This window comes from Salmo salar, chromosome 08, assembly GCF_965601325.2.
Source record: "Salmo salar chromosome 08, fSalSal1, whole genome shotgun sequence".
Classification (NCBI taxonomy): Eukaryota; Metazoa; Chordata; class Actinopteri; order Salmoniformes; family Salmonidae; genus Salmo; species Salmo salar.
Genome location: NC_138298.1, coordinates 1,770,001 through 1,782,500, shown reverse-complemented (window position 1 = coordinate 1,782,500; position 12,500 = coordinate 1,770,001). Strand labels below are relative to the sequence as shown.

The 12,500-nt window shown below is 41.2% G+C and overlaps 24 non-coding genes across 24 annotated transcripts; all 24 read right to left on the bottom strand.

The window, feature by feature from the left end:
* Nucleotides 1-111: 111 nt before the first annotated feature.
* LOC145851431 (5S ribosomal RNA) lies at nucleotides 112-230 on the bottom strand. Its single transcript, XR_014373282.1, has one exon. It is a non-coding gene; the product is annotated as a 5S ribosomal RNA (ribosomal RNA).
* Nucleotides 231-639: 409 nt separating this feature from the next.
* LOC145882592 (5S ribosomal RNA) lies at nucleotides 640-758 on the bottom strand. Its single transcript, XR_014394160.1, has one exon. It is a non-coding gene; the product is annotated as a 5S ribosomal RNA (ribosomal RNA).
* Nucleotides 759-1,167: 409 nt separating this feature from the next.
* Nucleotides 1,168-1,286, bottom strand: LOC145882590 (5S ribosomal RNA). Its single transcript, XR_014394158.1, has one exon. It is a non-coding gene; the product is annotated as a 5S ribosomal RNA (ribosomal RNA).
* A 409-nt stretch (nucleotides 1,287-1,695) lies between these two features.
* Nucleotides 1,696-1,814, bottom strand: LOC145854452 (5S ribosomal RNA). Its single transcript, XR_014375337.1, has one exon. It is a non-coding gene; the product is annotated as a 5S ribosomal RNA (ribosomal RNA).
* Nucleotides 1,815-2,223: 409 nt separating this feature from the next.
* On the bottom strand, nucleotides 2,224-2,342 carry LOC145851274 (5S ribosomal RNA). Its single transcript, XR_014373124.1, has one exon. It is a non-coding gene; the product is annotated as a 5S ribosomal RNA (ribosomal RNA).
* Nucleotides 2,343-2,751: 409 nt separating this feature from the next.
* On the bottom strand, nucleotides 2,752-2,870 carry LOC145851273 (5S ribosomal RNA). Its single transcript, XR_014373123.1, has one exon. It is a non-coding gene; the product is annotated as a 5S ribosomal RNA (ribosomal RNA).
* A 409-nt stretch (nucleotides 2,871-3,279) lies between these two features.
* On the bottom strand, nucleotides 3,280-3,398 carry LOC145851272 (5S ribosomal RNA). Its single transcript, XR_014373122.1, has one exon. It is a non-coding gene; the product is annotated as a 5S ribosomal RNA (ribosomal RNA).
* Nucleotides 3,399-3,807: 409 nt separating this feature from the next.
* LOC145851271 (5S ribosomal RNA) lies at nucleotides 3,808-3,926 on the bottom strand. Its single transcript, XR_014373121.1, has one exon. It is a non-coding gene; the product is annotated as a 5S ribosomal RNA (ribosomal RNA).
* Nucleotides 3,927-4,335: 409 nt separating this feature from the next.
* LOC145854451 (5S ribosomal RNA) lies at nucleotides 4,336-4,454 on the bottom strand. Its single transcript, XR_014375336.1, has one exon. It is a non-coding gene; the product is annotated as a 5S ribosomal RNA (ribosomal RNA).
* A 409-nt stretch (nucleotides 4,455-4,863) lies between these two features.
* On the bottom strand, nucleotides 4,864-4,982 carry LOC145851269 (5S ribosomal RNA). The gene has a single exon (XR_014373119.1). It is a non-coding gene; the product is annotated as a 5S ribosomal RNA (ribosomal RNA).
* A 409-nt stretch (nucleotides 4,983-5,391) lies between these two features.
* Nucleotides 5,392-5,510, bottom strand: LOC145851268 (5S ribosomal RNA). The gene has a single exon (XR_014373118.1). It is a non-coding gene; the product is annotated as a 5S ribosomal RNA (ribosomal RNA).
* Nucleotides 5,511-5,919: 409 nt separating this feature from the next.
* LOC145851267 (5S ribosomal RNA) lies at nucleotides 5,920-6,038 on the bottom strand. The gene has a single exon (XR_014373117.1). It is a non-coding gene; the product is annotated as a 5S ribosomal RNA (ribosomal RNA).
* Nucleotides 6,039-6,447: 409 nt separating this feature from the next.
* Nucleotides 6,448-6,566, bottom strand: LOC145851266 (5S ribosomal RNA). The gene has a single exon (XR_014373116.1). It is a non-coding gene; the product is annotated as a 5S ribosomal RNA (ribosomal RNA).
* A 409-nt stretch (nucleotides 6,567-6,975) lies between these two features.
* On the bottom strand, nucleotides 6,976-7,094 carry LOC145851265 (5S ribosomal RNA). The gene has a single exon (XR_014373115.1). It is a non-coding gene; the product is annotated as a 5S ribosomal RNA (ribosomal RNA).
* A 409-nt stretch (nucleotides 7,095-7,503) lies between these two features.
* LOC145851264 (5S ribosomal RNA) lies at nucleotides 7,504-7,622 on the bottom strand. Its single transcript, XR_014373114.1, has one exon. It is a non-coding gene; the product is annotated as a 5S ribosomal RNA (ribosomal RNA).
* Nucleotides 7,623-8,031: 409 nt separating this feature from the next.
* Nucleotides 8,032-8,150, bottom strand: LOC145851263 (5S ribosomal RNA). Its single transcript, XR_014373113.1, has one exon. It is a non-coding gene; the product is annotated as a 5S ribosomal RNA (ribosomal RNA).
* Nucleotides 8,151-8,559: 409 nt separating this feature from the next.
* LOC145851262 (5S ribosomal RNA) lies at nucleotides 8,560-8,678 on the bottom strand. Its single transcript, XR_014373112.1, has one exon. It is a non-coding gene; the product is annotated as a 5S ribosomal RNA (ribosomal RNA).
* Nucleotides 8,679-9,087: 409 nt separating this feature from the next.
* LOC145851261 (5S ribosomal RNA) lies at nucleotides 9,088-9,206 on the bottom strand. Its single transcript, XR_014373111.1, has one exon. It is a non-coding gene; the product is annotated as a 5S ribosomal RNA (ribosomal RNA).
* A 409-nt stretch (nucleotides 9,207-9,615) lies between these two features.
* LOC145851260 (5S ribosomal RNA) lies at nucleotides 9,616-9,734 on the bottom strand. Its single transcript, XR_014373110.1, has one exon. It is a non-coding gene; the product is annotated as a 5S ribosomal RNA (ribosomal RNA).
* Nucleotides 9,735-10,143: 409 nt separating this feature from the next.
* LOC145881577 (5S ribosomal RNA) lies at nucleotides 10,144-10,262 on the bottom strand. The gene has a single exon (XR_014393150.1). It is a non-coding gene; the product is annotated as a 5S ribosomal RNA (ribosomal RNA).
* Nucleotides 10,263-10,401: 139 nt separating this feature from the next.
* LOC145884541 (5S ribosomal RNA) lies at nucleotides 10,402-10,520 on the bottom strand. Its single transcript, XR_014396119.1, has one exon. It is a non-coding gene; the product is annotated as a 5S ribosomal RNA (ribosomal RNA).
* A 409-nt stretch (nucleotides 10,521-10,929) lies between these two features.
* On the bottom strand, nucleotides 10,930-11,048 carry LOC145885191 (5S ribosomal RNA). The gene has a single exon (XR_014396772.1). It is a non-coding gene; the product is annotated as a 5S ribosomal RNA (ribosomal RNA).
* Nucleotides 11,049-11,457: 409 nt separating this feature from the next.
* Nucleotides 11,458-11,576, bottom strand: LOC145854450 (5S ribosomal RNA). The gene has a single exon (XR_014375335.1). It is a non-coding gene; the product is annotated as a 5S ribosomal RNA (ribosomal RNA).
* Nucleotides 11,577-11,985: 409 nt separating this feature from the next.
* LOC145851258 (5S ribosomal RNA) lies at nucleotides 11,986-12,104 on the bottom strand. Its single transcript, XR_014373108.1, has one exon. It is a non-coding gene; the product is annotated as a 5S ribosomal RNA (ribosomal RNA).
* Nucleotides 12,105-12,500: the final 396 nt, after the last annotated feature.

Sequence of the window (12,500 nt, the reverse complement as noted above, 5' to 3'; positions counted from 1 at the left end):
TAGTCAAAGTGAGTCTGATAAAACAGACATTTAGTCAATTCATCATTAAATGCTTAATACAAGGCAGTGTTGCTGATGAAATAGTGCAAGAGCACCCCCTCGTGGACAAAATGCTTACAGCACCTGGTATTCCCAGGCCGTCTCCCATCCAAGTACTAACCAGACCCGACCCTGCTTAGCTTCCGAGATCAGACGAGATCGGGCGTACCCAGGCTGGTATGGCCGTAAGCGAGAAACAATCTCTTGCTACAACATATATAGTCAAAATGAGTCTGATAAACAGACATTGCATTTTCACCAATTAGATAAGCAGCTTGAACTTTGTGTCACTGAAAAAGTAGAAGAAATTATAAACACTGTTCCCATCACTTTTTAGCACAGGTAGTTGGATAAAATACAAACTTTATTTCCTTTCATCATTTGAACAGGGCAAAGGAGCACAAAGCACACACAAGCTGCATTCAGCAACAATATTCTTGTTTGTCTTATAAATACAAGGCAGATGCTAATTGAAAACACAAGGAAATTTGATGCTATTAAAAATGCAGGAAGCTGCATTTAGTCAATTCATCATTAAATGCTTACTACAAGGCAGTGTTGCTGATGAAATAGTGCAGGGGCACACCCTCGTGGACAAAATGCTTACAGCACCTGGTATTCCCAGGCGGTCTCCCATCCAAGTACTAACCAGGCCCGACCCTGCTTCGCTTCCGAGATCAGACGAGATCGGGCGTACCCAGGCTGGTATGGCCGTAAGCGAGAAACAATCTCTTGCTACAACATATATAGTCAAAGTGAGTGTGATAAACAGACATTGCATTTTCACCAATTAGATAAGCAGCTTGAACTTTGTGTCACTGAAAAAGTAGAAGAAATTACAAACACTGTTCCCATCACTTTTTAGCACAGGTAGTTGGATAAAATACAAACTTTATTTCCTTTCATCATTTGAACAGGGCAAAGGAGCACAAAGCACACACAAGCTGCATTCAGCAACAATATTCTTGTTTGTCTTATAAATACAAGGCAGATGCTAATTGAAAACACAAGGAAATTTGATCCTATTAAAAAGGCAGGAAGCTGCATTTAGTCAATTCATCATTAAATGCTTACTACAAGGCAGTGTTGCTGATGAAATAGTGCAGGGGCACACCCTCGTGGACAAAATGCTTACAGCACCTGGTATTCCCAGGCGGTCTCCCATCCAAGTACTAACCAGGCCCGACCCTGCTTCGCTTCCGAGATCAGACGAGATCGGGCGTACCCAGGCTGGTATGGCCGTAAGCGAGAAACAATCTCTTGCTACAACATATATAGTCAAAGTGAGTGTGATAAACAGACATTGCATTTTCACCAATTAGATAAGCAGCTTGAACTTTGTGTCACTGAAAAAGTAGAAGAAATTACAAACACTGTTCCCATCACTTTTTAGCACAGGTAGTTGGATAAAATACAAACTTTATTTCCTTTCATCATTTGAACAGGGCAAAGGAGCACAAAGCACACACAAGCTGCATTCAGCAACAATATTCTTGTTTGTCTTATAAATACAAGGCAGATGCTAATTGAAAACACAAGGAAATTTGATCCTATTAAAAAGGCAGGAAGCTGCATTTAGTCAATTCATCATTAAATGCTTACTACAAGGCAGTGTTGCTGATGAAATAGTGCAGGGGCACACCCTCGTGGACAAAATGCTTACAGCACCTGGTATTCCCAGGCGGTCTCCCATCCAAGTACTAACCAGGCCCGACCCTGCTTAGCTTCCGAGATCAGACGAGATCGGGCGTACCCAGGCTGGTATGGCCGTAAGCGAGAAACAATCTCTTGCTACAACATATATAGTCAAAATGAGTCTGATAAACAGACATTGCATTTTCACCAATTAGATAAGCAGCTTGAACTTTGTGTCACTGAAAAAGTAGAAGAAATTATAAACACTGTTCCCATCACTTTTTAGCACAGGTAGTTGGATAAAATACAAACTTTATTTCCTTTCATCATTTGAACAGGGCAAAGGAGCACAAAGCACACACAAGCTGCATTCAGCAACAATATTCTTGTTTGTCTTATAAATACAAGGCAGATGCTAATTGAAAACACAAGGAAATTTGATCCTATTAAAAAGGCAGGAAGCTGCATTTAGTCAATTCATCATTAAATGCTTACTACAAGGCAGTGTTGCTGATGAAATAGTGCAGGGGCACACCCTCGTGGACAAAATGCTTACAGCACCTGGTATTCCCAGGCGGTCTCCCATCCAAGTACTAACCAGGCCCGACCCTGCTTCGCTTCCGAAATCAGACGAGATCGGGCGTACCCAGGCTGGTATGGCCGTATGCGAGAAACAATCTCTTGCTACAACATATATAGTCAAAGTGAGTGTGATAAACAGACATTGCATTTTCACCAATTAGATAAGCAGCTTGAACTTTGTGTCACTGAAAAAGTAGAAGAAATTATAAACACAGTTCCCATCACTTTTTAGCACAGGTAGTTGGATAAAATACAAACTTTATTTCCTTTCATCATTTGAACAGGGCAAAGGAGCACAAAGCACACACAAGCTGCATTCAGCAACAATATTCTTGTTTGTCTTATAAATACAAGGCAGATGCTAATTGAAAACACAAGGAAATTTGATCCTATTAAAAAGGCAGGAAGCTGCATTTAGTCAATTCATCATTAAATGCTTACTACAAGGCAGTGTTGCTGATGAAATAGTGCAGGGGCACACCCTCGTGGACAAAATGCTTACAGCACCTGGTATTCCCAGGCGGTCTCCCATCCAAGTACTAACCAGGCCCGACCCTGCTTCGCTTCCGAAATCAGACGAGATCGGGCGTACCCAGGCTGGTATGGCCGTATGCGAGAAACAATCTCTTGCTACAACATATATAGTCAAAGTGAGTGTGATAAACAGACATTGCATTTTCACCAATTAGATAAGCAGCTTGAACTTTGTGTCACTGAAAAAGTAGAAGAAATTACAAACACTGTTCCCATCACTTTTTAGCACAGGTAGTTGGATAAAATACAAACTTTATTTCCTTTCATCATTTGAACAGGGCAAAGGAGCACAAAGCACACACAAGCTGCATTCAGCAACAATATTCTTGTTTGTCTTATAAATACAAGGCAGATGCTAATTGAAAACACAAGGAAATTTGATCCTATTAAAAAGGCAGGAAGCTGCATTTAGTCAATTCATCATTAAATGCTTACTACAAGGCAGTGTTGCTGATGAAATAGTGCAGGGGCACACCCTCGTGGACAAAATGCTTACAGCACCTGGTATTCCCAGGCGGTCTCCCATCCAAGTACTAACCAGGCCCGACCCTGCTTCGCTTCCGAAATCAGACGAGATCGGGCGTACCCAGGCTGGTATGGCCGTATGCGAGAAACAATCTCTTGCTACAACATATATAGTCAAAGTGAGTGTGATAAACAGACATTGCATTTTCACCAATTAGATAAGCAGCTTGAACTTTGTGTCACTGAAAAAGTAGAAGAAATTATAAACACAGTTCCCATCACTTTTTAGCACAGGTAGTTGGATAAAATACAAACTTTATTTCCTTTCATCATTTGAACAGGGCAAAGGAGCACAAAGCACACACAAGCTGCATTCAGCAACAATATTCTTGTTTGTCTTATAAATACAAGGCAGATGCTAATTGAAAACACAAGGAAATTTGATCCTATTAAAAAGGCAGGAAGCTGCATTTAGTCAATTCATCATTAAATGCTTACTACAAGGCAGTGTTGCTGATGAAATAGTGCAGGGGCACACCCTCGTGGACAAAATGCTTACAGCACCTGGTATTCCCAGGCGGTCTCCCATCCAAGTACTAACCAGGCCCGACCCTGCTTCGCTTCCGAAATCAGACGAGATCGGGCGTACCCAGGCTGGTATGGCCGTATGCGAGAAACAATCTCTTGCTACAACATATATAGTCAAAGTGAGTGTGATAAACAGACATTGCATTTTCACCAATTAGATAAGCAGCTTGAACTTTGTGTCACTGAAAAAGTAGAAGAAATTACAAACACTGTTCCCATCACTTTTTAGCACAGGTAGTTGGATAAAATACAAACTTTATTTCCTTTCATCATTTGAACAGGGCAAAGGAGCACAAAGCACACACAAGCTGCATTCAGCAACAATATTCTTGTTTGTCTTATAAATACAAGGCAGATGCTAATTGAAAACACAAGGAAATTTGATCCTATTAAAAAGGCAGGAAGCTGCATTTAGTCAATTCATCATTAAATGCTTACTACAAGGCAGTGTTGCTGATGAAATAGTGCAGGGGCACACCCTCGTGGACAAAATGCTTACAGCACCTGGTATTCCCAGGCGGTCTCCCATCCAAGTACTAACCAGGCCCGACCCTGCTTAGCTTCCGAGATCAGACGAGATCGGGCGTACCCAGGCTGGTATGGCCGTAAGCGAGAAACAATCTCTTGCTACAACATATATAGTCAAAATGAGTCTGATAAACAGACATTGCATTTTCACCAATTAGATAAGCAGCTTGAACTTTGTGTCACTGAAAAAGTAGAAGAAATTATAAACACTGTTCCCATCACTTTTTAGCACAGGTAGTTGGATAAAATACAAACTTTATTTCCTTTCATCATTTGAACAGGGCAAAGGAGCACAAAGCACACACAAGCTGCATTCAGCAACAATATTCTTGTTTGTCTTATAAATACAAGGCAGATGCTAATTGAAAACACAAGGAAATTTGATCCTATTAAAAAGGCAGGAAGCTGCATTTAGTCAATTCATCATTAAATGCTTACTACAAGGCAGTGTTGCTGATGAAATAGTGCAGGGGCACACCCTCGTGGACAAAATGCTTACAGCACCTGGTATTCCCAGGCGGTCTCCCATCCAAGTACTAACCAGGCCCGACCCTGCTTCGCTTCCGAAATCAGACGAGATCGGGCGTACCCAGGCTGGTATGGCCGTATGCGAGAAACAATCTCTTGCTACAACATATATAGTCAAAGTGAGTGTGATAAACAGACATTGCATTTTCACCAATTAGATAAGCAGCTTGAACTTTGTGTCACTGAAAAAGTAGAAGAAATTATAAACACAGTTCCCATCACTTTTTAGCACAGGTAGTTGGATAAAATACAAACTTTATTTCCTTTCATCATTTGAACAGGGCAAAGGAGCACAAAGCACACACAAGCTGCATTCAGCAACAATATTCTTGTTTGTCTTATAAATACAAGGCAGATGCTAATTGAAAACACAAGGAAATTTGATCCTATTAAAAAGGCAGGAAGCTGCATTTAGTCAATTCATCATTAAATGCTTACTACAAGGCAGTGTTGCTGATGAAATAGTGCAGGGGCACACCCTCGTGGACAAAATGCTTACAGCACCTGGTATTCCCAGGCGGTCTCCCATCCAAGTACTAACCAGGCCCGACCCTGCTTCGCTTCCGAAATCAGACGAGATCGGGCGTACCCAGGCTGGTATGGCCGTATGCGAGAAACAATCTCTTGCTACAACATATATAGTCAAAGTGAGTGTGATAAACAGACATTGCATTTTCACCAATTAGATAAGCAGCTTGAACTTTGTGTCACTGAAAAAGTAGAAGAAATTATAAACACAGTTCCCATCACTTTTTAGCACAGGTAGTTGGATAAAATACAAACTTTATTTCCTTTCATCATTTGAACAGGGCAAAGGAGCACAAAGCACACACAAGCTGCATTCAGCAACAATATTCTTGTTTGTCTTATAAATACAAGGCAGATGCTAATTGAAAACACAAGGAAATTTGATCCTATTAAAAAGGCAGGAAGCTGCATTTAGTCAATTCATCATTAAATGCTTACTACAAGGCAGTGTTGCTGATGAAATAGTGCAGGGGCACACCCTCGTGGACAAAATGCTTACAGCACCTGGTATTCCCAGGCGGTCTCCCATCCAAGTACTAACCAGGCCCGACCCTGCTTCGCTTCCGAAATCAGACGAGATCGGGCGTACCCAGGCTGGTATGGCCGTATGCGAGAAACAATCTCTTGCTACAACATATATAGTCAAAGTGAGTGTGATAAACAGACATTGCATTTTCACCAATTAGATAAGCAGCTTGAACTTTGTGTCACTGAAAAAGTAGAAGAAATTATAAACACTGTTCCCATCACTTTTTAGCACAGGTAGTTGGATAAAATACAAACTTTATTTCCTTTCATCATTTGAACAGGGCAAAGGAGCACAAAGCACACACAAGCTGCATTCAGCAACAATATTCTTGTTTGTCTTATAAATACAAGGCAGATGCTAATTGAAAACACAAGGAAATTTGATCCTATTAAAAAGGCAGGAAGCTGCATTTAGTCAATTCATCATTAAATGCTTACTACAAGGCAGTGTTGCTGATGAAATAGTGCAGGGGCACACCCTCGTGGACAAAATGCTTACAGCACCTGGTATTCCCAGGCGGTCTCCCATCCAAGTACTAACCAGGCCCGACCCTGCTTCGCTTCCGAAATCAGACGAGATCGGGCGTACCCAGGCTGGTATGGCCGTATGCGAGAAACAATCTCTTGCTACAACATATATAGTCAAAGTGAGTGTGATAAACAGACATTGCATTTTCACCAATTAGATAAGCAGCTTGAACTTTGTGTCACTGAAAAAGTAGAAGAAATTATAAACACAGTTCCCATCACTTTTTAGCACAGGTAGTTGGATAAAATACAAACTTTATTTCCTTTCATCATTTGAACAGGGCAAAGGAGCACAAAGCACACACAAGCTGCATTCAGCAACAATATTCTTGTTTGTCTTATAAATACAAGGCAGATGCTAATTGAAAACACAAGGAAATTTGATCCTATTAAAAAGGCAGGAAGCTGCATTTAGTCAATTCATCATTAAATGCTTACTACAAGGCAGTGTTGCTGATGAAATATTGCAGGGGCACACCCTCGTGGACAAAATGCTTACAGCACCTGGTATTCCCAGGCGGTCTCCCATCCAAGTACTAACCAGGCCCGACCCTGCTTCGCTTCCGAAATCAGACGAGATCGGGCGTACCCAGGCTGGTATGGCCGTATGCGAGAAACAATCTCTTGCTACAACATATATAGTCAAAGTGAGTGTGATAAACAGACATTGCATTTTCACCAATTAGATAAGCAGCTTGAACTTTGTGTCACTGAAAAAGTAGAAGAAATTATAAACACAGTTCCCATCACTTTTTAGCACAGGTAGTTGGATAAAATACAAACTTTATTTCCTTTCATCATTTGAACAGGGCAAAGGAGCACAAAGCACACACAAGCTGCATTCAGCAACAATATTCTTGTTTGTCTTATAAATACAAGGCAGATGCTAATTGAAAACACAAGGAAATTTGATCCTATTAAAAAGGCAGGAAGCTGCATTTAGTCAATTCATCATTAAATGCTTACTACAAGGCAGTGTTGCTGATGAAATAGTGCAGGGGCACACCCTCGTGGACAAAATGCTTACAGCACCTGGTATTCCCAGGCGGTCTCCCATCCAAGTACTAACCAGGCCCGACCCTGCTTCGCTTCCGAAATCAGACGAGATCGGGCGTACCCAGGCTGGTATGGCCGTATGCGAGAAACAATCTCTTGCTACAACATATATAGTCAAAGTGAGTGTGATAAACAGACATTGCATTTTCACCAATTAGATAAGCAGCTTGAACTTTGTGTCACTGAAAAAGTAGAAGAAATTATAAACACTGTTCCCATCACTTTTTAGCACAGGTAGTTGGATAAAATACAAACTTTATTTCCTTTCATCATTTGAACAGGGCAAAGGAGCACAAAGCACACACAAGCTGCATTCAGCAACAATATTCTTGTTTGTCTTATAAATACAAGGCAGATGCTAATTGAAAACACAAGGAAATTTGATCCTATTAAAAAGGCAGGAAGCTGCATTTAGTCAATTCATCATTAAATGCTTACTACAAGGCAGTGTTGCTGATGAAATAGTGCAGGGGCACACCCTCGTGGACAAAATGCTTACAGCACCTGGTATTCCCAGGCGGTCTCCCATCCAAGTACTAACCAGGCCCGACCCTGCTTCGCTTCCGAAATCAGACGAGATCGGGCGTACCCAGGCTGGTATGGCCGTATGCGAGAAACAATCTCTTGCTACAACATATATAGTCAAAGTGAGTGTGATAAACAGACATTGCATTTTCACCAATTAGATAAGCAGCTTGAACTTTGTGTCACTGAAAAAGTAGAAGAAATTATAAACACAGTTCCCATCACTTTTTAGCACAGGTAGTTGGATAAAATACAAACTTTATTTCCTTTCATCATTTGAACAGGGCAAAGGAGCACAAAGCACACACAAGCTGCATTCAGCAACAATATTCTTGTTTGTCTTATAAATACAAGGCAGATGCTAATTGAAAACACAAGGAAATTTGATCCTATTAAAAAGGCAGGAAGCTGCATTTAGTCAATTCATCATTAAATGCTTACTACAAGGCAGTGTTGCTGATGAAATAGTGCAGGGGCACACCCTCGTGGACAAAATGCTTACAGCACCTGGTATTCCCAGGCGGTCTCCCATCCAAGTACTAACCAGGCCCGACCCTGCTTCGCTTCCGAAATCAGACGAGATCGGGCGTACCCAGGCTGGTATGGCCGTATGCGAGAAACAATCTCTTGCTACAACATATATAGTCAAAGTGAGTGTGATAAACAGACATTGCATTTTCACCAATTAGATAAGCAGCTTGAACTTTGTGTCACTGAAAAAGTAGAAGAAATTATAAACACTGTTCCCATCACTTTTTAGCACAGGTAGTTGGATAAAATACAAACTTTATTTCCTTTCATCATTTGAACAGGGCAAAGGAGCACAAAGCACACACAAGCTGCATTCAGCAACAATATTCTTGTTTGTCTTATAAATACAAGGCAGATGCTAATTGAAAACACAAGGAAATTTGATCCTATTAAAAAGGCAGGAAGCTGCATTTAGTCAATTCATCATTAAATGCTTACTACAAGGCAGTGTTGCTGATGAAATAGTGCAGGGGCACACCCTCGTGGACAAAATGCTTACAGCACCTGGTATTCCCAGGCGGTCTCCCATCCAAGTACTAACCAGGCCCGACCCTGCTTCGCTTCCGAAATCAGACGAGATCGGGCGTACCCAGGCTGGTATGGCCGTATGCGAGAAACAATCTCTTGCTACAACATATATAGTCAAAGTGAGTGTGATAAACAGACATTGCATTTTCACCAATTAGATAAGCAGCTTGAACTTTGTGTCACTGAAAAAGTAGAAGAAATTATAAACACAGTTCCCATCACTTTTTAGCACAGGTAGTTGGATAAAATACAAACTTTATTTCCTTTCATCATTTGAACAGGGCAAAGGAGCACAAAGCACACACAAGCTGCATTCAGCAACAATATTCTTGTTTGTCTTATAAATACAAGGCAGATGCTAATTGAAAACACAAGGAAATTTGATCCTATTAAAAAGGCAGGAAGCTGCATTTAGTCAATTCATCATTAAATGCTTACTACAAGGCAGTGTTGCTGATGAAATAGTGCAGGGGCACACCCTCGTGGACAAAATGCTTACAGCACCTGGTATTCCCAGGCGGTCTCCCATCCAAGTACTAACCAGGCCCGACCCTGCTTCGCTTCCGAAATCAGACGAGATCGGGCGTACCCAGGCTGGTATGGCCGTATGCGAGAAACAATCTCTTGCTACAACATATATAGTCAAAGTGAGTGTGATAAACAGACATTGCATTTTCACCAATTAGATAAGCAGCTTGAACTTTGTGTCACTGAAAAAGTAGAAGAAATTACAAACACTGTTCCCATCACTTTTTAGCACAGGTAGTTGGATAAAATACAAACTTTATTTCCTTTCATCATTTGAACAGGGCAAAGGAGCACAAAGCACACACAAGCTGCATTCAGCAACAATATTCTTGTTTGTCTTATAAATACAAGGCAGATGCTAATTGAAAACACAAGGAAATTTGATCCTATTAAAAAGGCAGGAAGCTGCATTTAGTCAATTCATCATTAAATGCTTACTACAAGGCAGTGTTGCTGATGAAATAGTGCAGGGGCACACCCTCGTGGACAAAATGCTTACAGCACCTGGTATTCCCAGGCGGTCTCCCATCCAAGTACTAACCAGACCCGACCCTGCTTAGCTTCCGAGATCAGACGAGATCGGGCGTACCCAGGATGGTATGGCCGTAAGCGAGAAACAATCTCTTGCTACAACATATATAGTCAAAGTGAGTCTGATAAAACAGACATTTAGTCAATTCATCATTAAATGCTTAATACAAGGCAGTGTTGCTGATGAAATAGTGCAAGAGCACCCCCTCGTGGACAAAATGCTTACAGCACCTGCTATTCCCAGGCGGTCTCCCATCCAAGTACTAACCAGGCCCGACCCTGCTTAGCTTCCGAGATCAGACGAGATCGGGCGTACCCAGGCTGGTATGGCCGTAAGCGAGAAACAATCTCTTGCTACAACATATATAGTCAAAGTGAGTGTGATAAACAGACATTGCATTTTCACCAATTAGATAAGCAGCTTGAACTTTGTGTCACTGAAAAAGTAGAAGAAATTACAAACACTGTTCCCATCACTTTTTAGCACAGGTAGTTGGATAAAATACAAACTTTATTTCCTTTCATCATTTGAACAGGGCAAAGGAGCACAAAGCACACACAAGCTGCATTCAGCAACAATATTCTTGTTTGTCTTATAAATACAAGGCAGATGCTAATTGAAAACACAAGGAAATTTGATCCTATTAAAAAGGCAGGAAGCTGCATTTAGTCAATTCATCATTAAATGCTTACTACAAGGCAGTGTTGCTGATGAAATAGTGCAGGGGCACACCCTCGTGGACAAAATGCTTACAGCACCTGGTATTCCCAGGCGGTCTCCCATCCAAGTAGTAACCAGGCCCGACCCTGCTTAGCTTCCGAGATCAGACGAGATCGGGCGTACCCAGGCTGGTATGGCCGTAAGCGAGAAACAATCTCTTGCTACAACATATATAGTCAAAATGAGTCTGATAAACAGACATTGCATTTTCACCAATTAGATAAGCAGCTTGAACTTTGTGTCACTGAAAAAGTAGAAGAAATTATAAACACTGTTCCCATCACTTTTTAGCACAGGTAGTTGGATAAAATACAAACTTTATTTCCTTTCATCATTTGAACAGGGCAAAGGAGCACAAAGCACACACAAGCTGCATTCAGCAACAATATTCTTGTTTGTCTTATAAATACAAGGCAGATGCTAATTGAAAACACAAGGAAATTTGATCCTATTAAAAAGGCAGGACGCTGCATTTAGTCAATTCATCATTAAATGCTTACTACAAGGCAGTGTTGCTGATGAAATAGTGCAGGGGCACACCCTCGTGGACAAAATGCTTACAGCACCTGGTATTCCCAGGCGGTCTCCCATCCAAGTACTAACCAGGCCCGACCCTGCTTAGCTTCCGAGATCAGACGAGATCGGGCGTACCCAGGCTGGTATGGCCGTAAGCGAGAAACAATCTCTTGCTACAACATATATAGTCAAAATGAGTCTGATAAACAGACATTGCATTTTCACCAATTAGATAAGCAGCTTGAACTTTGTGTCACTGAAAAAGTAGAAGAAATTATAAACACTGTTCCCATCACTTTTTAGCACAGGTAGTTGGATAAAATACAAACTTTATTTCCTTTCATCATTTGAACAGGGCAAAGGAGCACAAAGCACACACAAGCTGCATTCAGCAACAATATTCTTGTTTGTCTTATAAATACAAGGCAGATGCTAATTGAAAACACAAGGAAATTTGATCCTATTAAAAAGGCAGGAAGCTGCATTTAGTCAATTCATCATTAAATGCTTACTACAAGGCAGTGTTGCTGATGAAATAGTGCAGGGGCACACCCTCGTGGACAAAATGCTTACAGCACCTGGTATTCCCAGGCGGTCTCCCATCCAAGTACTAACCAGGCCCGACCCTGCTTCGCTTCCGAAATCAGACGAGATCGGGCGTACCCAGGCTGGTATGGCCGTATGCGAGAAACAATCTCTTGCTACAACATATATAGTCAAAGTGAGTGTGATAAACAGACATTGCATTTTCACCAATTAGATAAGCAGCTTGAACTTTGTGTCACTGAAAAAGTAGAAGAAATTATAAACACAGTTCCCATCACTTTTTAGCACAGGTAGTTGGATAAAATACAAACTTTATTTCCTTTCATCATTTGAACAGGGCAAAGGAGCACAAAGCACACACAAGCTGCATTCAGCAACAATATTCTTGTTTGTCTTATAAATACAAGGCAGATGCTAATTGAAAACACAAGGAAATTTGATCCTATTAAAAAGGCAGGAAGCTGCATTTAGTCAATTCATCATTAAATGCTTACTACAAGGCAGTGTTGCTGATGAAATAGTGCAGGGGCACACC